This window comes from Myxocyprinus asiaticus, chromosome 30 (assembly GCF_019703515.2).
Source record: "Myxocyprinus asiaticus isolate MX2 ecotype Aquarium Trade chromosome 30, UBuf_Myxa_2, whole genome shotgun sequence".
In the NCBI taxonomy this organism is placed as follows: domain Eukaryota; kingdom Metazoa; phylum Chordata; class Actinopteri; order Cypriniformes; family Catostomidae; genus Myxocyprinus; species Myxocyprinus asiaticus.
In genome coordinates, this window is record NC_059373.1 from 13,783,023 (window position 1) to 13,807,166 (window position 24,144).

The 24,144-nt window shown below is 40.1% G+C and overlaps 1 pseudogene; it reads right to left on the minus strand.

Annotated features, from left to right (window-relative positions):
• Positions 1–444: 444 nt before the first annotated feature.
• LOC127421643 (CKLF-like MARVEL transmembrane domain-containing protein 8) lies at positions 445–19,621 on the minus strand (annotated as a pseudogene).
• Positions 19,622–24,144: the final 4,523 nt, after the last annotated feature.

Below are 24,144 nucleotides of genomic sequence, written 5' to 3' on the forward strand. Positions count from 1 at the left end.
CATGATCCTTAAAATACAACAGGGATTTCAGAAAACTTGTTAGTCAAGTTTAGCTTGTCAAGTCACAGACAAAACAAGTCCAAACATCATGACCCAAATTTTTAGATGATAGGCTACACTTTTTACATTTTGTGTTTACATTAAGAGGCACAATCAATGATTCACAACCAGTAAAAAATCCTGACTAAAATTCCAGACAATAAAATGTGTATTGAAACGTACTGTAAGTGATATATCATAAAATACAAAATATCCAAACAAATCTATATATTTGTGGAAATACTACAAATACATTCATATACACAAAATGCTAATTTCTTTAATATTAATAAAGACAAGTCAATAGTATTAAATATGTTTCGAGTTTAACCCATACCCGAAAAGTATACATATGAGACATACAGTATTTTATAAAGTTTGATTAAAAAACATCAACTATCAGCTTTATGCATCTTTGCTGTGCCAGGATTTGAAACTGAAGAATGCACTACCAGTGTAACTCAGAGAAATAAGAAAAGCACAAAACTGGAACACCGAGTAAAAGAGATGCAACCTTTTTTTTTTTTTCTCAAGTGAGGCCCTTATTTGAACAGTATAGTAGGAATCAAGGAGCTTGGTAGGAATAATATTGCATGCTACTAATATATAACGCCTGAAAATAATCATTAAGAATATTACCACTGATGCTGCACAGCAGTTGTAATCATGGTGACCTTTGACCCATTTATCCACCAACGTTGCCTCAACAATAGCAGCTGACATGTAGAGCACAGCTGCAGTACAGTTGAAAATGAGAACCTAAGAGGTACACAACTACAATTAGTCACAACAATTCACATTGCAATATGTTCTTTCAAAATAATTCAGTTATTTTGTAAGTTTTGAACAAAAGTAATGCAAAGCTGTTATATATATATATATACACACACATACACACACACAAACACACTATGTGGCCAGAGGTTTGTGGACACCATATGTGCTTGGTGAACATTTGATTTCAAAACCTTAGGCATCAATTTCCCCCTTTGCTGTAATAACAGCTTCCACTCTTTTGGGAAGGCTTTCCACTATACTGTAAGTAGTAACATGGCTGCAGGGATTTGCTCTCGTTCAGACACAAGGCTATCAGTGAGGTCAGGAACTGATGTTGGTCGATGGGGCCTGACTTACAGTTGCTGTTCCAGTTCACCCCAAAAGTGATCAGTGGGGTTCAGGTCTGGGCTTTGTGCAGGCCAGTCAATTTCTTCCACGCCAGACACAGTAAACCATTTTTTATGGACCGCACTTTGTTCACAGGGGCATTGTCATGCTGGAACAAAAAAGGGCTATCCCCAAACAGTTGCCACAAATTTGGAAGCACACAAAGCCCAAGCCATTACATAAAGAAACATTAAGATTTTTCTTTACTGGATTTAATGGAGTAACCAAATTCGTTAATTAGAAGGGGGTGTCCACAAACTTTTGGCCATATAGTGTGTGTGTGTGTGTGTGTGTGTGTGTGTGTGTGTGTGTGTGTGTGTGTGTGTGTGTGTGTGTGTATATATATATATATATATATATATATATACACACACACACAATCAAGGTCTATTTCCACATACTGTGATGGTATTCTTTACAATTCAGTCAGAGCTTTGTAGATACAAGAATCTATGATAGAACTTTAAAAAAGTGAATGCACCAGAGTAGTCCAAGGCACCTATTGGAATTCTCCATTGACCAAGATGATGATTAGGAGGAAGAGTGTGAGAACCCAACAGAAGACAGACATGAACATCACCCATCCAAATGGGGAAAATAGGAAATACTCCATGCTTGCAATCAATGTCCACACCAGCAGACCTAAAATATGTGGAATAGAAGCATCCCTGTATTTAAAAATGCTTTAAAATATTTAATCCTCTGGAAAATTAAATTAAGTAAATTCAATTTATCAAAGATATGATCATTTCAGGGGTTAAAGGAAAAGTTCACCCAAATATGAAAATTCTCTCATCATGTACTCACACTCATGCCATCCCAATATCTCAGCTCTGTAGGTCCATACTTTAAATCTCCACTTTTACTTTCACATTCTTCTTCTTTTGTTTTTGGTGATTCACATTCTTTGTGTATATCACCACCTACTGGGCAGGGATGAGAATTTATAGTAAAAAGGACATATTGTGAATCCGGAAAGTATTCACAATGCTTCACTTTTTCCACATTTTGTTATGTTACAGCCTTATTACAAAATGGATTAAATTCATTATTTTCCTCAATTCTACAAACAATACCCCATAATGACAACGTGAAAGAATTTTGTTTGAAATCTTTGCAAATGTATTAAAAAAAAAAAAACACGTACATAAGTATTCACAGCCTTTGCTCAATACTTTGTTGAAGCACCTTTGGCACCAATTACAGCCTCAAGTCTTTGAGTATGTTGCTACAAGCTTGGCACACCTATCTTTGGGCAGTTTCTCCCATTCTTCTTTGCAGGACCTCTCAAGCTCCATCAGGTTGGATGGGGAGCGTTGGTGCACAGTCATTTTCAGATCTCTCCAGAGATGTTCAATCGGGTTCAAGTCTGGGCTCTGGCTGGGCCACTCAAGGACATTCACGGAGTTGTCCCATAGCCACTCCTTTGTTATCTTGGCTGTGTGCTTAGGGTCATTGTCCTGTTGGAAGATGAACCTTCACCCCAGTCTGAGGTCCAGAGCGCTCTGGAGCAGGTTTTCATCAAGGATGTCTCTGTACATTGCTGCATTCATCTTTCCCTCGATCCTGACTAGTCTCACAGTTCCTGCCGCTGAAAAACATCCCCACAGCATGATGCTGCCACCACCATGCTTCACTGTGGGAATGGTATTGTCCAGGTGATGAGCGGTGCCTGGTTTCCTCCAGGCATGATGCTTGCCATTCAGGCCAAAGAGTTCAATCTTTGTTTCTCATGGTCTGAGAGTCCTTCAGGTGCCTTTTGGCAAACTCCAGGCAGGATGTCATGTGCCTTTTACTGAGAAGTGGCTTCCGTCTGGCCACACTACCATGCAGGCCTGATTGGTGGAGTGCTGCAGAGATGGTTGTTCTTCTGGAAGGTTCTCCTCTCTCCACAGAGAAATGCTGGAGCTCTGTCAGAGTGACCATCAGGTTCTTGGTCACCTCCCTGACTAAGGCCCTTCTCCCCCGATAGCTCAGTTTGGCCAGGCGGCCAGCTCTAGGAAGAGTCCTGGTGGTTCCAAACTTCTTCCATTTATGGATGATGGAGGCCACAGTGCTCATTGGGACCTTCAATGCTGCAGAAACTTTTCTGTACCCTTCCCCAGATCTGTGCCTCGATACAATCCTTTCTCGGAGGTCTACAGTCAATTCCTTGGACTTCATGGCTTGGTTTGTGCTCTGACATGCACTGTTAACTGTGGGACCTTATATAGACAGGTGTGTGCCTTTCCAAATCATGTCCAATCAACTGAATTTACCACAGGTGGACTCTAATCAAGTTGTAGAAACATCTCAAGGATGATCAATGGAAACAGGATACACCTGAGCTCAATTTTGAGTGTCATGGCAAAGGCTGTGAATACTTATGTACATGTGATTTCTTTCATTTTAAATTTTTAATAAATTTGCAAAGACTTCAAACAAACTTCTTTCACGTTGTCATTATGGGGTATTGTTTGTAGAATTTTGAGGAAAATAATGAATTTAATCCATTTTGGAATAAGGCTGTAACATAACAAAATGTGGAAAAAGTGAAGCGCTGTGAATACTTTCCGGATGCACTGTAAATATTAATCTGTTTCTCACCCACACCTATTATATTGCTTCTAAAGAGATATAGATTTTACCAAGTTGTATGGATTACTTTTATGCTGCCTTTATGCGCATTTTGGGGCTTCAAAATTTTGTGGCCCATTGACTTGCATTGTGAGGGCCCACAGAGCTAGAAACAAATTTTTGTTTGTGTTCAGCAGAAGAAATTAAGTCATACACATCTGGGATGGCATGAGGGTGAGTAAATGATGAGAGATTTTTTTTTTATTTTGGGGTGAACTATCCCTTTAAATTGGGATTTTAGGAGAGAGATTTTGGTGCCCTAGGCAAGATATGACATGACCCCTTACCAAAAAAGTACCCTTTCGTGATGGTACTTTACACATATATTTGCTAGGAACAGAGCAACAAAATAAAACAAATAAAATAATGGAGTGAGTATTTGCACTAGGTGAAAATAGCACCTGCCACACAAGCGCGGCTATTTGCACTCCAAAAGTCTGATGGAAACACAAAAACTGAAGACAAACTGCACACCTAGTGTCACTGCAGTGGTCGGGGATATAACAACACTGTGGATGTGATTTTTCTTGTGGACGACCCAGGTTCAAATCCGCCTTTGGTCCCACTTTTTCTATCCTGTTTCCTGTCTCCACTATTAATATTTCATTTAATACTACTTATATTAATAAATAAAAATGAATATAAAGGTTGATTTCCTCATAGTGATTTGGTCACGGTGAAGGTCATGGAGTCGAGAGAAAGGTTTGCTCCGGGTACAATTAACCATGGTTTTACTATAGTAATTTTATAATAACCATGATTTATGGCAGAAGCAATAGTTTTAATGCAATTAACCATGATTTTCCAACAGTAACATGGTATTAATATAGTAACCATGTTTAATTTTGTGGTTACTATGATTTTGTTATAAAATACCATGGTGATACTATGGTAACTGTAGTAAAACCATGGTTAAGTTTTTTATAAGGGAAGGTTAGGATTAGGTTTAGAGATAGGGGTTAAGGGTGGGGTGTCTGTTGGACTCGAAATAAACACAATAAACATGCTGTAGCGATACCCGTATACTGTATGTTAGTATTTCATTAGGGGTGCATATAGCATCTAACACTATTTGCACTTCTTTGCAAGAAGATGTTATTTGTTGCTATGTACACTTAGTGCAAATAGCCTCTGCCCTAAAATAAATGATCAATAAAAAAATAAAAAACACATATACAGTATATGGATAAATATACATATATACTATATGATGTTGGTCCAATTGTATGATTTTTAATTTTTACACAGGTGGTCCTGGGTTCAAAACTCACCCATATATACAACTTTTAAACAATAAACCATGAAAAATGGGGGCCTGGGTATCTCAGCAAATAAAGACGCTGACTACCACACCTGCAAATTTGAATCCAGAGTGTGCTGAGTGACTCCAGTCAGGCTTCTTAAGCAACCAATTGGCCCGGTTGCTAGGGTGGGTAGAGTCACGTTGAGTTAACCTCCTCGTGGTCGGTATAATGTGGTTCGCTCTCGATGGGGCACGTGGTGAGTTGTGCGTGGATGCCGCGGAGAACAACGTGAAGCCTCCACACGCACTAGGTCTCCATGATAATGCGCTCAACAAGCCATGTGATAAAATGCTCGGATTGACAGTCACAGACGCAGAGGCAACTGATTCGTCCTCCGCAACTCGGATTGAGGCGAGTCACTACACCACAATGAGCACATTGGGAATTGGGCATTCCATATTGGGGAGAAAAAGGGGAGAAAATAAAAAAATAAACCATGAAAAATTGTTGCATATGAGTGGATGTATCTCAGCATTTTATTCAGGTGTCGGATGCCATTCTAAAACATTCTAGCCCAATTTAATTCCAAAAAGCCCAATTCTATAACTAAACATATCCATGTTGTAGTTCATTTTGTTTGATTCTCACTTCTAGCCTGATAAAAGTGTACTTAACATATATAGGGGAAAAACTCAGATGATTATATCTTCAAAGCACATACTTCTTGTATCTTTTACATATGTTAAACAGAAAATTATACAGTATATATACACTCACGACCACTTCATTAGGTACACCTGTATACCTACATATTCATGCAATTATCAAATCAACCAATCGTGTGCCATCAGTGCAATGTATAAAATCATGCAGATACGGGTCTGGAGCTTTAGTTAATGTTCACATTAACCATCAGAATGGGGAAAAAAATCTCCTGGTTTGAGCTTACAGAAAGTCTACTGTAACTCAGATAACCCCTCTTTACAATTGCAGTGAGCAGAATAGCATCTCATGCACAACACATTGAACCTTGAGGCGTATGTGCTACAACAGTAGAAGACCACTTCGGGTTCCACTTTTGCCAGCCAAGAACAGAAAGCTAAGGATGCAGTGGGCCTACTATTTGCATGTCGCAGCCAGGATGTTTTACCAGTCGTCTACGTTCCAGTTTTGGTGAGCCTGTGCCCCCTGCAGCCTAAGTTTCCTGTTCTTAGCTAACAGTAGTGGTACCCGGAGGGGTCTTTTGTTGCTCTAGCCCATCCGCCTCAATGTTCGATGTGTTGTATGTTCAGAAATGCTTTTCTGCATAGTACTGTTGTAAAGTGTAGTTATTTGGTTTACTGTCACCTTCCTGTCAGCTTGGATTAGTCTGGCCATTCTCCTCTGACCTCTGTCATTAACAAGCCGTTTTCTCCCACAGAACTGCTGCTTGCTGGATGTTTTTTGTTTTTCGCACCATTTTCTATACACTCTAGAGACTGTTGTGTGTGATAAAATCCCAGGAAATCAGCAGTTACAGAAATACTCAAACCAGACCGTTTGGCACCAACAATCATCCATGCAATTATGTTATCAGCCAATCATCTGGCAGCAGTGCAGTGCATAAAATCATGCAGATACGGGTCAGGAGCTTCAGTTAATGTCCACATCAACCGTCAGAATGGGGAAAATATGTGATCTCAATGATTTGGACTGTGCCATGATTGTTGGTGCCAGATGGACTGGTTTGAGTATTTCTGTAACTGCTGATCTCCTGGGATTTTAGAATTTACTCAGAATGGTGCCAAAAACAAAAAAACATCCAGTGAGCGGCAGTTCTGCGGATGGAAAGGCCTTATTGATGAGAGAGGTCAACGGAGAATGTCCAGACTGATTCAAACTGACAAAGTCTCTGCTATTCTGAGATGTGGGTTAGCGCTGTTCTGGCGGCACGAGGGGGACCTACGCAATATTAGAATCAGAATGAGCTTTATTGCCAAGTATGCTTACACACACAAGGAATTTTTCATGGTGACAGAAACTTCCAGTGCAAAGAGAATACAAAAATATACATATAGAACATATACATACAAACATTTGAAATATACATATAAACATACACTGGCGGCCAAAGTTTGGAATAATGTACAGATTTAGCTCATATGGAAATAAATTGGTACTTTTAATCACCAAAGTGGCATTCAGTTGATCACAATGTATAGTCAGGACACTAATAATGTGAAAAATTACTATTACAATTTGAAAAAAAAAATTTCAGAACTTCTTAAACTACTTTAAAGAGTTCTCATCTAAAAAATCCTCCACGTGACAGCTTTGCAGATCCTTGGCATTATAGCTGTTAGTTTATCCAGATACTCAGGTGACATTTCACCCCACGCTTCCTGTAGCACTTGCCATAGATGTGGCTGTCTTGTCGGGCACTTCTCACGTACCTTACAGTCTAATGATCCCACAAAAGCCCAATGGGGTTAAGATCGATAACACTCTTTTCCAATTATCTGTTGTCCAATGTCTGTGTTTCTTTGCCCACTCTAACCTTTTCTTTTTTGGTTTCAAAAGTGGCTTTTTCTTTGCAAATCTTCCTATAAGGCCTGTAACCCTGAGTCTTCTCTTTACTGTTGTACATGAAACTGGTGTTGAGTGGGTAAAATTTAATGAAGCTGTCAGCTGAGGACATGTGAGGCATCTATTTCTCAAACTAGAGTCTCTGATGTACTTATCCTCTTGTTTAGTTATATCTGGGCCTTCCACATCTCTTTCTGTCCTTGTTAGTGCCAGTTGTCCTTTGTCTTTTAAGACAAAAAGTACACCTTTGTATGAAATCTTCAGTTTGTTGGCAATTTCAAGCATTGTATAGCCTTCATTCATCAAAACAATGATTGACTGACAAGCTTCTAGAGAAAGCTGTTTCTTTTTTTGCCATTTTTTACCTATTATTGACCTTAAGACATGACAGTCTATTGCATACTGTGGCAACTCAAAAACAAACACAAAGACAATGTTAAGCTTCATTTAAGGAACCGAATAGCTTTCGACTGTGTTTGAAATAATAGCAAGTGATTTTCTAGTACCAAATTAGCAATTTAGCATGATTACTCAAGGATAAGGTGTTGGCACTCTAATATGTTGTATCTTTTTTATATTGAACTGACTACTCAATAAAAACAATTGTTCACCAAAAAAAAAAAAAAAAAAAAAAGGATAAGGTGTTGGAGTGATGGCTGCTGGAAATGGGGCCTGTCTAGATTTGATCAAAAATTACTTTTTTTAAATAGTGATGGTGCTGATTTTTACATCATTAATGTCCTGACTATACTTTGTGATCAGTTGAATGCCACTTTGGTGGATTAAAGTACCAATTTCCTTCCAAAACAGCTAAATCTGTACATTATTCCAAACTTTTGGCTGCCAGTGTATATACGTAAACAGTGAAATAAGAATAATTAAAAAAAAAAAAAAAAACAACAGATAAATATATAGAGGAAACTACAGTAGGGCAATAATAATGTTGTTCAAATATTTTATATACTGATATACAGTTATGTGCAAGGTGATTTAATGTTTTGTGTAGAAGAGGTAGGATATGTCAAATAAATATAAATGGAATATAAATATGAATCAATAGTTGAATATGCACATGACCGTATTGCTACAATGGAGAGTACTTGGGGCAGTTTTAACTGCTCATAAGGTGAATGGCCTGATGGAAGAAACTGTTCTTGTGCCTAACTGTTCTGGTGCTCAGTGCTCTGTAGTGCCGACCAGAGGGCAACAGCTCAAAAAGGTAGTGTGCTGGGTGAATGGGGTACAAAACGATTTTTACAGCCCTTGTCTTCACTCTGGAGGTGTACACGTCTTGGAGGGTGGGAAGGTGAGAACCAATAATCCTTTCAGCAGTCCAGTCTATCTTTTGAAGTCTTCTGATGTCTGACTTTGTAGCTGAACCAAACCAGAGAGTTATAGATGTGCAGAGGACAGACTCAATGACTGCTAAGTAGAACAGGATCAGCAGCACCTGTTGCAGGTCGAACTTCCTCAGCTGGTGAAGGAAGTACAACCTCTGCTGGGCCTTTTTCACAATGGAGTTAAAATGGGTCTCTCACTTCAGGTCCTGTGAGATGGTAGTGCCCAGGAACCTGAATGACTCCACTGCTGCCACAGTGCTGTTTAGAATGGTGAGCGGGGACGATGCTGGGGTGTTCCTCCTAAAGTCCACTATCATCTCCACCGTTTTGATTGTGTTCAGCTCCAGGTTGTTTTGACTGCACCAGTGAGCAAGCTGTTCAACCTCCCTTCTGTAAGCAGACTCGTCATCATCTTGGATGAGGCCAATGACTGTAGTGTTGTCTGAAAACTTCAGGAGCTTGACAGAGGGGTCCTTGGCAGTGCAATCGTTTGTGTACAGGGAGAATAGAAGTGGGGAGAGCACACATCCCTGGGGGGCACCATTGCTGATTGTACATGTGCTGGAAGTCAATTTCCCCAGTCTCATTAACTGCTGTGTGTCTGTCAGAAAGCTGGTAATCCACTGACAGATAGAGGTGGGATTAATTTATTCCATAGGAGAGCAGGGATGATGGTGTTGAAAGCCGAACTGAAGTCCACAGATAGGATCCTTGCATATGTCCCTGGTCTGTCTAGATGTTGCAGTATGTAATGCAGTCCCATATTGACTGCATCATCCACTGACCTGTTAGTTCGATAGGCAAACTACAGGGGATCCAGAAAGGGTGATGTCCTTCGGGTGGGCCAACACCAGTCTCTCAAATGGCTTCATGACCACAGACGTCAGGGCAACAGGTCTGTAGTCATTAAGTCCTGCAATCTTGGGCTTCTTTGGGACAGGGGTGATTTAAAGCAGCTGGGAACTTCACAGTGCTCCAGTGATGTGTTGAAGATCTGTGTGAAAATGGGGGCCAGCTGGAAGGCACAGGTTTTTAGACAACTGGATGAAACACTGTTTGGGCCCTGTGCTTTCCTTGTCTTCTTTTTCTGGAAGACCCGGTACACATCCTCTTCATAGACCTTAAGTGCAGGGCGTACCTCCACCCGCCCAATTGCACACTTCTTCAGGTTTGCCGTAAACCCCACTTGCCTCAATGACCTCAGGACAGCCCTCAGATTTTGCAGGTGCCGCTGCCAATCATTATTGTAAATAATGATATTGTCTAAATAGGCATAAGCAACATGCGGACTGAGGACTCGGTCCATGAGCTGCTAGAACATAGCCGGAGCCCCAAACAAACCGAACAGATGTGTCACAAATTCGTGTAAGCCGAACGGTGTGGAGAAGGCTGTTTTCTCATGGGATAGTGGGCTTAAGGGGATTTGCCAATAGCCCTTTGTCAAATCCAATGTCGAATAAAAACAAGCTGTGCCTAACCGATCAAGCAGTTCATCAATACGAGGCATTGGATATGCATCAAACTTAGACACCTCGTTTACCTTTTGATAATCCACATAGAACCAGACCGACCCGTCGCTCTGAGGAACCAGCACTACCGGGCTGGACCAGTCACTGTGGGATTCTTCTATTACTCCAATGTCAAGCATTGCATACAATTCTTCTCGTACCACTTTTTTCTTGTGCTTGGGAAGTCGTAGGGACGAGTACATACCACTACCCAGGCATAGTCTCAATGTGGTGCTCTATGAGGTTTGTATGTCCAGGTAGAGGCGAGAACACGTCTGCAAATTCTTTCTGCAATTTAGCAACCTCTGTGAGTTGAGACGGCGAGAGGTGGTGTCCACAAATGACTGGGTTGAGATGATTGGCTTTTAAGCTCACCTTTGGCCGGAGCTCCGCCTTCTCTGGAACCACCGTCGCCACCTCAAAGGGCCCTTGCCACATGGCAAGTAATTTGGAGCTCGAGTTTGGGAGTAATACAAGCACTTTTTCTCCTGGTGCAAATTCCCATAGCCAAACTCCCCTATCATACAGCCGGCTTTGCCGTTCTTGAGCTTGGAGCAAATTCTCCTGTGTTAGCTGACCCAAAGTGTGGAGTTTTGCTCTAAGATCAAGAACATACTAAATAAAATTTTTACTGTTTGAAGGTCCCTCCTCTCAAGCTTCCTGCATGACATAGAGCACACCGCACGGGGACTTCTCGGACTGCGAATAACGGGATCGAGCCACTTATCCCAATTCCTAGCATGCACGAACTTACGAATCATATTTTTCAGGGTTTTATTCAATCGTTCCACCAACACGTCTGTTTGTGGGTGATAAACACTGGTGCGAATCGATTTAGTACCCAATAATTCATACAGTTCACGTAGTGTACGTGACATAAAAGTAGTGCCTTGATTGGTGAGGATTTCTTTCTGAATCCCCACTCAGGAGATAATTCTGAAGAGTGCCTCCGCAACACTGCATGCTGAGATGTTGCACAGAGGCACTGCTTCCGGATATTGCATTGCGTAATCCACCAGGACTAACACAAAGCGATGCCTGCATGCTGTCCGCTCTAATGGCCCGACGAGGTCCATGCCAATTCTCTCAAAGGGGACCTCGATTAATGGCAGAGGGCACAATGGTGCTTTCGGGAAGGCCGGCGGATTCACCAGCTGACATTCACGGCATGCCGCACACCACCTGTGAACATCTCTATGAAAGCCTGGCCAACAGAAACGGGCCATTAGACGGTTTAGTGTTTTTTCTCACCCGAAGTGACCGGCCATTGGATTATTATGAGCCGTCTTGAATAGCATTTCCCAACGGCTCTTTGGTATCAACAACTGGGTTGCATCTTCTTTTGTCTGAGCATCCTGCATCACTCAATACAACCTCTAATAATTGAAAAATACAGATATGTGAGTGCAACTTCTGGCCGGAGACGCTGACCATCAATCACTTTCACTTGATCAAAGGCGTGCCTAATGTTTTCGTCTCGTGACTTCTCAGGAGAGAAATCCCCAGCAGGGAATCCTCTAAGAGCTGGGGAAGCTGAGACTTCCCCCTCCCTTACGTCATACTGACGTGGATCTGATGTAGATGGCCCTGGCTCCACCTCCCCAGCCAGCAAGTCACACACCACACACGATACACTTTGTCGCAGGACCCATCCACACACATTCCCCACAATAAAGAAGTATATGCTGGCCAATTTGTTCCCAAAATGAGTGGATGGGTGAGGAGGGCATTAACCGCAGCCTCGACACACTGTTTTTGTCCCCGAAATTGAATAGTGACTGTCACTATTGGGTAACTTTGAATATCCCCATGCACACACCTCACCTTCACCCTCCGCCCCGTGCCCAAAGTCTTGTCTTGAACCAAACATTGGTGGATAGTTGTTTGATTCCAACCGGTATCCACCAAGGCTTGATATGTGCTTCCCCTGATACTCACAGGTATGTAGTACGTTCCAGCTCATTCGGGGGTGGCCTGTGGTGTGTCAGGGACCCGTAACAATACTCCTAGCTCCATCATGGTGCATTTGTCCTGGAAGTGACCCGGCTCGCTGCAACTCCAACAAGCCAGCCCAGATGCTATGCTTGCACCCGCAGCAGCGGATTCACCAACCTGGAGAGAAGAGTGAGAAGAGACAACTGGGAACCACCATCTGGACAAACCCTGTGACAGGGGAGCCGGTTTGGGAGTAAACGTGAGGAGGGGATCAGACGGGGGGGGCGGGGGGGTGCAGGGTAGAGGGAAAGCAAGAGAGAAAGAGTGAGGAGAGAGAGAAAACGAGGGCTGCTCCGCCCCAGGGTATGCCGCCATATGGTCCTCAGCCAGCTGGACGGCCTCTTCCAGCGATGCCGGGCGGTGGCACCGGACCCATTCTGCTGTTCCGGTCGGCAGACGAAGGACGAACCGCTGTTCGCTCAAACAACGCAAGGAATGCCTCTGGTTCATCGAGGGGGCCCATTTTCATCAGGGTGAGCGGGGGCATGGATGGTGTTGGGTCCAGGGTCACGGCTGAGCCTTACTCCTGGTGTATGAAGCTCCGAAACACCTGCCGGTCCTCTGCTTGAGCCCGGAGAATCGCCTGGAAATGCTGGTCTTGGTCTCGACGCAGCTCAAGCAGGGCCTGGTGTTGCGCCTGGTGCATGTTGGCGAGGGACTTGATGACTTTGGCCAGCCGTGAGGAGTCATTGAGTGCATATTATCTTCCTCAAGGTTCCCGGGTTTCGGCACCACTTTTACAGGACTGGTCATTGTAGGAATGAGGAAGCAGGGTTCATTTAACGTCACACTCTTTATTTACTCAAAATAACACTCAATAGCTTTGCTGAAACACTCTAACACGCTCCTCTTATCGCTCTTCCTGGGTTACTGCAACAAGAAACAGCTGTTAGCCCTAATTGTCACCCAGCGATGAATCCTTACTGCTTCCCCTCTCCCTGGATGGATATTCAACCACGCCCTCACCACAGTTGCCTTCTTCATTAAAAAACTTACACTCACTGAGCACTTTATTAGGAACACATACATATTCATGCGATTATCTAATCAGCCAATCATGTGGATCTTCAGTTAATGTTCACATCAACTGATCTCCTGGGATTTTCACTCACAACAGTCTCTACAGTTTACTCAGAATGGTGCCAAAACCAAACATCATCCAGCTGCAACGGTACATGTATCCGCGCTGAACTGAATGGATACAGGGCCTTTGGTACGATATATGCAATCACACAAATGATTACATATCTTTGCTGCGTGAAACCAATATTAAAACAACATATAACAAACAACACAAACTGTATAGAACTAAAATGAAAAAAAAAAAAAAGATTGCGGAGCAACAAGGGACCACACAGAACTAAAACTTAACAGAACAGAGCGCCACATGGTAGGCTACACTAGAAACTGCGGATCAGATAAATGCATGTGAGGTTTATACTAGCTAGCTCTCTATTTTTCCCAACTGTGATGGAACTTAACAAAATATAAATATGTTGGACTTAAATGAGCCAGAGATTGAAGACCGCCATCTCTAAAATATGTTGTTTGGGAGAATTATGATTTCTGAGTAAACTACAGTAATACTGGGCAACGAGTAGTGAGAAGGACGAAGGCCGTGTGTCGGCTCTGTTTCACTGAAGTCGGGTATGTCTCAGTAAGCATATCTAACAAGACGACTCATTTGCGGCAACATCATCTACATGTGTGGCAGCAGTGGAGTCATTCAGGTTCCTGGGCTCCACCATCTCTCAGGACCTGTAGTGGGACACCCACATAGACTCCATTGTGAAGAAGGCTCAGCAGAGGTTGTACTTCCTTTTCCAGCTGAGGAAGTTCAACCTGCCACTGGAGCTGCTGACTCAGTTCTACTCAGCCGTCTTTGAGTCTGTCAGGTGTACATCTATAACTGTCTGGTTTGGTTCAGCCACCAAATTAGACAGAAGGAAACTACATGGGACAGTCAGGACTGCTGAGAGGATTATTGGTGTCCCCCTGCCCACCCTCCAAGACCTGTACATCTCCAGAGTGAGGAAACGTGCAGGTAGAATAACTCTTGACCTCACACACTGTAAAAAGGGCCAAAGTATTAGTCCGATGTCGAATTCTAATAAAATGGCTGAAGGTTTCTGCGTCGTTCTGTCTTATCTGAGCACTGAAGCAAAAACACTTATTATTAATTTGCACTTTATCAATTGACTCCGTTATTAATTTTATCTGACTCCAATTTTATATTAATCTGACTCCAATTTAAGTTGAACCTCTAATTTAGATTTAAGCTCTAATTGATTTCTGATCATTCTTTTAATTTAATCTTTTTAAGTTATTGATTACTCTGAATCATCATTACTTTCATTATCCTTTCATTCGGCTTCCGAGTGTCGCTCAGATTCATATGCTGGCCGATTAATTACATAGATCTCACGGACACAAAATCGCCAGTTCCGTTCATATTCGGCGGTTGCAGGGTTTAATAATATCATCTGGTTCGGCCACCTACTTCTTGCTCATAACCAGATGATAGTTTTATTTAGTCATGTTTCATACAACTTGCTAAGACGGTGATAAGCAGTGACTGGTAGTCTTAAGTCGTTTTCTCCTATTCATAAGCTCCAGTAATGATCATTATCCTGGACATAAGTTTGCGGTAACAAAAGGCGTCCCTCGAATCTACTGGTGATAAATGATTTAAGTAACAATTTATTTGCCAGGTAGGATTTAAAACGTAAGTTACAAAATCAATCAAAGCCAATTTCACACATGATCAGAATAAACAAACATTCCAAAAAATAAAAGACAAGTCAAAGAAACACACCTGGCAATCAAAAATGACATGCAGCGATAAGCGTGGGATATCTGACTACAGACTCCCCAAGTTCTTTGCCAACCTTCCTTAAATATCCAGACAGAAAACATTGTGTACCATGGTATTATCCTTTGAACAATGAGAATTTGGGGGTGAATGGGTTCCTGACTTCCTGGGGTTTAACTTTATTAACATACAGGAGATCATTTAAATTGCAGGTCAAGGAGGGGGATAGGCCTCCAGATTTATGCAGTATTTGGCAAAGACCTTATAACTTTGTCACCATTAGTTTTACCGACATGAGACAGAGACCATTATACCAGTCACACAGAGACATCTTAAATTATATCAAACACATACAGTTCCATTCTTTGTTTTCATGGTATTTGTTATATTTTTACATATAAATCTTGTGTCTTTGTATTGGTCCTGAGCTGTTGAAGGGGAGAAGGGGGAGAGAGAGAAGAGAGGGCAGCAAGGTGATTTGCAATTTATCACACTGTGGTGATATTCAGGTGTAGATTTCAGCTTTTGTGAGAGAGTTCAGATGAGGTCTGAAGTCGAAAGTTCTTTGTTATTCCATGAATTGATGTGTGTTGGGCTATCAGACATCTTGGCATCGGCCTTACACACACCCTGCCCACTCCCTTTTTGAATTGTTGCCCTCTTGCCAGCACTATAGAGCACTCAATGCCAGGACATCCAGGCACAAGAACACTTTTTACCCATAGGCCATTCTCCACATGAACAATTAAACTGCCTTCAGGACTCCCATAGTGCAGTAATGTATAAATATTTCATGTACATATGTAAATTCACTCACATTTAATTAAATAACTGCATACCCCTACCTTGCAGATATATTACCACTTGCACATGTACATATGCCATTCTATGTTATATGTCCTATATTTTTTTTCATGTCTATTTATACCCTTATCTTGTTTTATATTGTGTGTCTCACTGTAATGTTCTGTGTGCTCTTGCTTGTTTCTCCTATCACCAAAAAAAAAATTCCTTATTTACATGAGCACACTTGGCAATAAAGCTCATTCTGATTGTGATGTGTCACTTGAGCTTACGGGAGCAAAGCATAAGCAGCCTGTGCAAGTAAGTCCCGCCATGGCGTTCAAGCAGCCTCTCTCTGCAAGCTCAGACAAAGCTAAAGCCATAACGAATGCCATAGGATTATTTATTGCTGCAGATATGCGACCATACTCAGTCGTCGAGAACACAGGATTTAAGCATCTGCTTAACGTGCTTGAGCCCCATTATAAAGTTCCGATAAGAACGCATTTCAGCAATTTTGTTGTGCCCACTCTATATAAACAAGCACATGCTGTAATTGTCCATCAGGGGACATTGTCAATGTTAACAGATCCGCCCTCGCCCTCTGATAATGTGGATATTCTGATTTTCCTTAAAAAAAATCTTGAAAATTGAGTGATAAGCACAAGTGGTGAGATGAAAGGCAAAAGACAGAAATCTGCACCGCTAATGTCTTAATTTTGTTACAGTTATTATAATTGCACTTTTTTTTACTTTTATTATTATTTCTGTTTTTATACAATGTGCATATAAGAGGCTCTTAAGTTTGTATTGTAATTTCGTTGAAGAAACAGTGCAGTCATGTATAAATGAGCCTTCACAATAAGAATTGTTGCCCATCAGCCACTGTGTTTTCAAAATAAATAATTTAAAGAAAGATTCTTTGTTTTCCCTGCTGTACCGAAATCATACCAAACCATGACCCCAAATCTGAGGTACCTACCGAAACATGAATTTTGTGTACCATTGCAGCCCTAGTGAAGCGGACGGAAACAGTTTGCGGATGGAAACACCTCGTTGATGAGAGAGGTCAACGGAGAATGGCCAATCTGGTTGAAGCTGACAGAAAGGCAACGGTAACTCAGATAACCCCTCTGTACAATTGTAGTGAGTAGAATAGCATTTCAGAATGCACAACATGTCGAACCTCGAGGCGGATGGGCTATAACAGCAGAGTTTGTGAGTTCGAATCCCAGGGCATGCTGAGTGACTCCAGCCAGGTCTCCTAAGCAACCAAATTGGCCCGGTTACTAGGGAGGGTAGAGTCACATGGGGTAACCTCCTCATGGTTGCTATAATGTGGTTCTCGCTCTTGGTGGGGCGTGTGGTGAGCTGTGTGTGGATGCCACGATGGATGGAGTGAAGCCTCCACACGTGCCATGTCTCCACAGTAACGTGCTCAACGAGCCATGTGATAAGATGTGCGGATTGACGGTCTCACACACGGAGGCAACTGAAATTCATCCTCCGCCACCCGGACTGAGGCGAGTCACTACGCCACCATGAGGACTTACAGTGCATTGGGTTGGACATTCCAAATTGGGGAGAAAATCCAAAAAACAACAACAAAAAAACACTGGTATCGGATCGGTATCGACTGATACTGATAGTTCAGGTATCAGAATTGGATTGGAAGAGAAAAAATGGTATCGTTCCATTTCTACTTTTACAGTGACTATCAACTGTGACTTTGCAAACAGCTATTGTGCTAGCAAAACAGCACAATTAGGAAATGTAATATAAATATCTGATAAACTAAAATTAAAATGCAAACAATTGTTTGCATTAAACTAGATTCAGCTGAAAAAGGTGTAAACTGGCTGTTACATTTTAAACTTTCATTAATCACAAAGGACCTAGACTGGACAGTTTAGATCAAATTTAAGATGTGGTAAAGTAGACACCATGGCAATTTAAAAAACTTAAAGCTACATTATGTAAGTTTTGGCCCTCTAGCGGTTAAAAAATAAAACTGCATGTGTCTTGCGGAAGAACATTGTTTTGGTAATGATGTAATTTGTGCTTCGGCTCTGCTCCTCTGTGTGGATGAATGTGGTCGAGGCACCAGTGTACACTCGATACAGGACATCTTATCAGACGAATAGACAAATATATAACGAAAGAAAGGAAAAGACAGATATCCGAAAACATGTCACCTGAGCAGATAAGTGCCATATCTTATGCTGTTGTTTTGACATTGATGTTTTGAAATAAATGATGTTACAAAAGTTAGGCAATGTTTGTTAAAATTAGACATAATGATTGCTAGTCTGATAAGGTCAAACGTTGTAAAGTTTTTATAACTGCAGTATATTCTGGCCAAACAGACCACAATAGTAACTAATTTATAGATTGCCATTGTTACCAACCAGTGGTCAACATAATTTCAAGACTCACATTTCTTTGGCAAGCCTAGGACTAAAGGATTTATTTATATAAATTGTTGCTGTTATAAAGAAAAATATACATGTGTGCTAGCAAGTGAAAAGTTCTGCACCGATTACAGTATAATTATTGTATTTCACTAGTGTAGTGAAATACAATAATTATACTGTAATCGGTGCAGAACTTTTCACATACGTGTGTGTGTGTGATTACACAACATGAACCATATCAATAAAATATCTGACCTGTTGAGTAAGAAAAAAGCCATCTCTGGGTCGCTTTTAAATCCTTTCAGATCTCGGAGTTGTCGGCACCTCTGAAAAGCCAAGCCGATGTTGATTCGGGTTTTATTACGGACTCTGTTGCTTTCCCTTTTTGCTTGTAGACTCTGCTCTGTTCGGGGTTTCTTTGTTTTTACAACCGGTGATTCCCCAGAGGCTTGCTGTTTTGAATGATCCATGGTCAGTTTTTCTCATTAAATGTGACAACAAACTTTCAGGTTCATGCTACTCCCACACATGTGCTACAGTAGCTGGAGCTTATTTTCTCTGTGTACGGTTATGACGTCAACACAGACATAATGAGCAACTGACAAATGCTAGATTCACCACAAAAATAACCTCTGTATTATAAGCCTGTTGAATTTGTTACACAATTAAAAAATTTAGTAAGAAAAACATTTAAGTTTTAAATAGTTTAAAAAAGTTAATAGGCTATATTTACTCACAACTTAAACACGATGAGGTATTCCGGCACGCTCTGCATGGACTGTTTGTCATACCACGGAGTCTTCGAGGATGAATTCCTGAATTCCTGATATGGGCTGCTGGTGGTTGTTATTATAGATCTAGAGTTTGGATTCTCCACCATAGATGCCACCCAAAGTCTTTCTGCTCCACTGAGAATTTTAGAGTTGCTTTCCACATACAGGTGTGCTTAAGGTGCGTTCAATCCAATTAATTTGTAAGGTATTTAATGTGCACTAGCATGAGCAGACGATAGCAACACTATTCTGTTCACTTTTTCCACTGCAACCCATTATAAAGTCGGGAGTACAGTTTGCATATTGAGGTTGCAGCAGAAAAGACTCCACCCACCTAAATTCTTCATGCATAGAATTCCAGCTACCATAATGAACTTCCAGAAATTCACCTGCCCAGGTTAGAAAAGGAATATATTTTTAAAAATATTTTATTGGTAGCCTAACCTAAAAAACTGTGTTTCATGTGGTGGCCTAACATCTAAATTAACTGGTTTTATTCAAGTTAAAAATATTATTTAACATCACTAAATCAACCTGAATACATTAGGTTACACCAACAAAATTAGATCTGGTAGAAATGGCTCCTTAAAGTAATCACTGCAGGTTACTTTTATACAGCGTGACATTAACAGCAGCTAGATCTTGAATGTTTTACATTGTTTCAATGGAACAATTTGTAGCTGTAAAGGAATAGTTCACCCAAAAATGAAAATTAGCTCATAATTTACTCACCCTCATTCTATCCCAGATGTGCAGGACTTTCTTTCTTCTGCTGAACAACAGAGATTTTTAGAAAAATATCTCAGCTCTGTTGGTCCATTCAATGAAAGTAAATGATGGCCAGACCTTTGAAGCTCCAAAAAATCCATAATCCGGAATCCATGCGACTCCAGTGGTTAAAGCTACAGTATGTCTTCAGAAGTGTGTGGGTGAGAAAGAGATGAATATTTATGTCCTTTTTTACTATAATTACTCCTCCCTGACCAGTAAGTGGCAATATGCACAAAGAATGTGAATTGCCAAAAACAAAAGAAGAATGTGAAAGTGAAAGTGGAGAATGATAGTTAAAAAGGACTTAAATATTCATCTGTTTCTAACCTAAACCTAAAATATTGCTTCAGAAGATATGGATTTAACCACTGGAGTCTCTTGGATTACTTTTATGCTGTGTTTATTTGCTTTTTGAAGCTTCACAGTTCATACACATCTGGGGTGGCATGAGGGTGAGAAAATGATGAAAGAATGTTCATTTTTTCATGAACTATCCCTTTAGTCTTATATTTCTTAAATATAAAATTTGTAAAAAAAAAAAATAAAAAAGAAAATGCATAGCACACCTAAGGCTTAGATTATCAACAACAACACAAAAGATTAAATGGAGCCCACACATTAAAAGTTTCAAGCTGAATTAATTGCATAATCACTTGTTTAGTTAGTATAAAGATACTGTGGTGAAGAAGTGATAAAGAGTTAGATTTGCATGTATATTATGCAGTTTCACAAACTATTCACACACTTAAATTGTATAGCTAAGTGATGTGAGCTGAAATGCAGATGGAAATCTACAGCAGGAAGGGTAATCATCACTTTGTTTGTACAAAGTACACTAGTTTTCCCAGATGCCTAAATTTCCCAGAACACCCATTTACATTTACATGTAATAATTTAGAAAACACTTTTATTCAAATCAGATTATAAATGCCCCTCCCCATTCTGTTTGGGAATGTCATTCCCATGCTTTAATTTTCTTCACGCATATTCACATCATAATATTAAGAAAATGAAGACAGAAATTTTAAGGTACAATCGATATATTAAAATATCCCAAGGGGTGTCAGAGGTGGTAAGTAAACATCAAACACCAAGTGTACTATAGCATTTTTTAAAAAAAAATCATAATAACATGCAAATCAATCTTGTGCAGTTTGGAGAAGTTTGTTCTCAGTTTTGGTTTCAGTACTTTCAGACTGAACACACAGTGAACTTGGCGTCAGGAGGTCGAAAGTTCTGCTGCTGAAATCGGTCTGCGCTTACCGAAATTTGAGCTACTGCCCCCAGACAGTGGCTGAACCTGGAAGTGTTGTTGACCAGTTTCCAGTTTAAATGTCCATAGGGTGGTGCCAAAAGTGAGTTATATTTTTAGCTGTACATGATGGGAATCAGTCAACGGGATTTTTTTTTTTTAACTCGACCCCTAATCCAAACACTAAATCTAACCATCAGTGTAGTTAAAAACTGTATATTAGAGTGAAAATACAACATCCAAATCACACTCACCATTGTTTATGTGAATGCAATTACTTCTTGGTTTCCACATGACCAGAACCAGAGTCTCAGAGATTGCTCTCACATGCTATCAGTAGCGCCACAGAGAAGTGAACAAATTTGAATTGATGTAAAAATCCCTGATGGGAGATTCTCAATAATTCGGCAGAGTGTGGTCGATTCCAAGGTACATTCAGAAGGGGCATGTGGATTACCTGTGTGATCATGTTGGTATTATCCCATGGTACTTCAAATGCTTAGACCTCTGAAATGAGCCAGGTTAACTCTTCTCCACTAGATGGAGCCACAGTCAAGCAAAACTCCAGGGAGAGACCCGTTAAAAACAGGGCAGTTACAACAAAGATGAATTAAGAGAGTGAAAGCTATCTGTATTTAAAAAAAAACTTAATTTTCATTATTTTTACTGTGCAGTTCTTTGGAAAATATTCAGAAAGACATGATGTTTAGAGACACCATATATTTTAAATAGCATATGTTATAAGTTGTCTAATGTTTAGTAAGATATTAGTAATAATAGTAGGCTAATTGTACTATAATAGATTAGATAGGCCTACATAGTCATTTTTAATTTGATGTTTTGTTTTCGATGCAATTGAAATTTGACCAAATTTAATGTGTAGTGCTTTTGATGTTCCACTTCAGTTGGTGTGTTTAGAAATGACAAGATACAAATTAAGTCTATATTTAGCTGGCTTTTAAAGTCAAAATAAAAAATGATATCAGTTTTGGATGTTGCTTGAGGTAGTTCCTCAACTCACATTTATTATATTACTGTAAAATGTCAAAACCTTCAATGATGTGTATCATTACAGTGCATTAAATTGAAATATAAACCCAATAAGTTGTCATGTTTTAAATGTAAACTTATACAGCATTCTGCAGTTTTAAAAGAAGTATATAGTTTACAGAAAAGACCTCTTCTCTTCTGTCACTTATTAAGTATTAATTAACGTTCCTATTCATAACCCATATTATTCTGACACATTCTCATTGCTCAGTCAGATCTGTGCATTTCTTGTATCAAATTTAATATTCCTCTTAGCACTCCCTTCGCTGCCTTGAAGTCAGATTAATGAGAAGCGGACTAATTGGCTGAAATTGGATTGATAAGTGGCTGCAGCAAATTTGCATGGAGAAAGTTATGAATTTTAATCTGTTATTGGGGGATGTATGTGATGGAGCTGTTGCTGAATACTCGTTTAACAGAAAAAGAACATCTTAGTAAATATGCAGCTGTGAGCGAATGAATGAAGAAGAAATTGAGAGAGAAATAGAGGGGAGAGAGGAAAGACATATTTTGAGGATAAGTGTTATGAAGCTTTCTTGCCAGTTTGGAGGCTTCTGTAACAAAACCTACCCAAATTATGTTTTATTTATTTGTTTGTTTGTTTGTTTGTTTCTCATCAACTATGGGCACTTTTGGCACTGTGGACTTTTAAAAATTCCTTTAAAAAAACGTAAAACTTTTTTTAATTTGTCCATTAACATACAGTATATATAGTATATACTGTATGTATGTATGTATGCATGCATCCCAATTCTGTCAGTTTTGTCATGTTTTATGAAGTAATTTTTCTGAACCAACGAATTTAATTTAAACCACATCTCGAACTATACATTTTATTACATATATAAAGGTTGAAATCTGTTAGGTTTCACTAAATGATGGATGATTAGCTATCCTGTCACAAAACAAGTGGGTGCATGGATTCTACCACATTGAAAGCTTTTATCTCCAAAGGGCATGAAGAGCTCCATCTACAGAAGACCAAAGAAAGAGTTTGAACAACAAAAACTCACAAATAGTGTGCAGTTGTATCTCTGTGTTTTGAGTGAGGTTACCCACATAAAAAGGGAGTCATGTCCTTGCAGGCCCCTCTCCCACCTGTGCTGAGAGAACAAAGAAAAAATGTTGTAAAGAAAAAAAGATTTTGCGTCTTTGAGAGGATCAGAGTGTAAGAAAATTAGTCTTTTTCTGTGATATGAAAAAGATGGAGAGAGAGAGAGAGAGACAATCCAAGGGAGAAACATGTCTAAACATGCACTCTGTACCCCCTTTCCCTATGCGTGCAAACATGTATATAAACAGAAGACCTATGGACAAAGAAAAAAGAATAAATACGTCAGAACTGGTCTATAGAGTTGATGAAAGAATTAAAACTGGTCTGATTATTGTCATCATTGCCCATTATTGTCTCCTGACAAGTTCAAGGTCTGACGTTAGCAGGCTAACTTATGAAGCCACAGAAGTGACATCCTACTCGCATTCAGGCATACATGAACATATACAGTACGTGGTCTCTAGAAAGACCTTGATACAACAAAAAGCTGACAAGAGACCATTTAATACTCATTTTACTTGTTTGTTTGTTGGTTTGGACAATTCTGAACCAAAATTTGCACAGATAAAACTAATTTATATCATGTACATTTTCTAAAAAGATGTAACTGTGTACTCTTTTTGCTAATAAAAGCATACTTACATTTTGTTGAATTTATTTCTGTGACTCCTGAATATTATTGCAGACTGATGATGGAACTGTATCTTGTATTGATGTATCAAAAGGTTTCAAAAGAAATATGTTTGCTGTTTTAATCAACATAT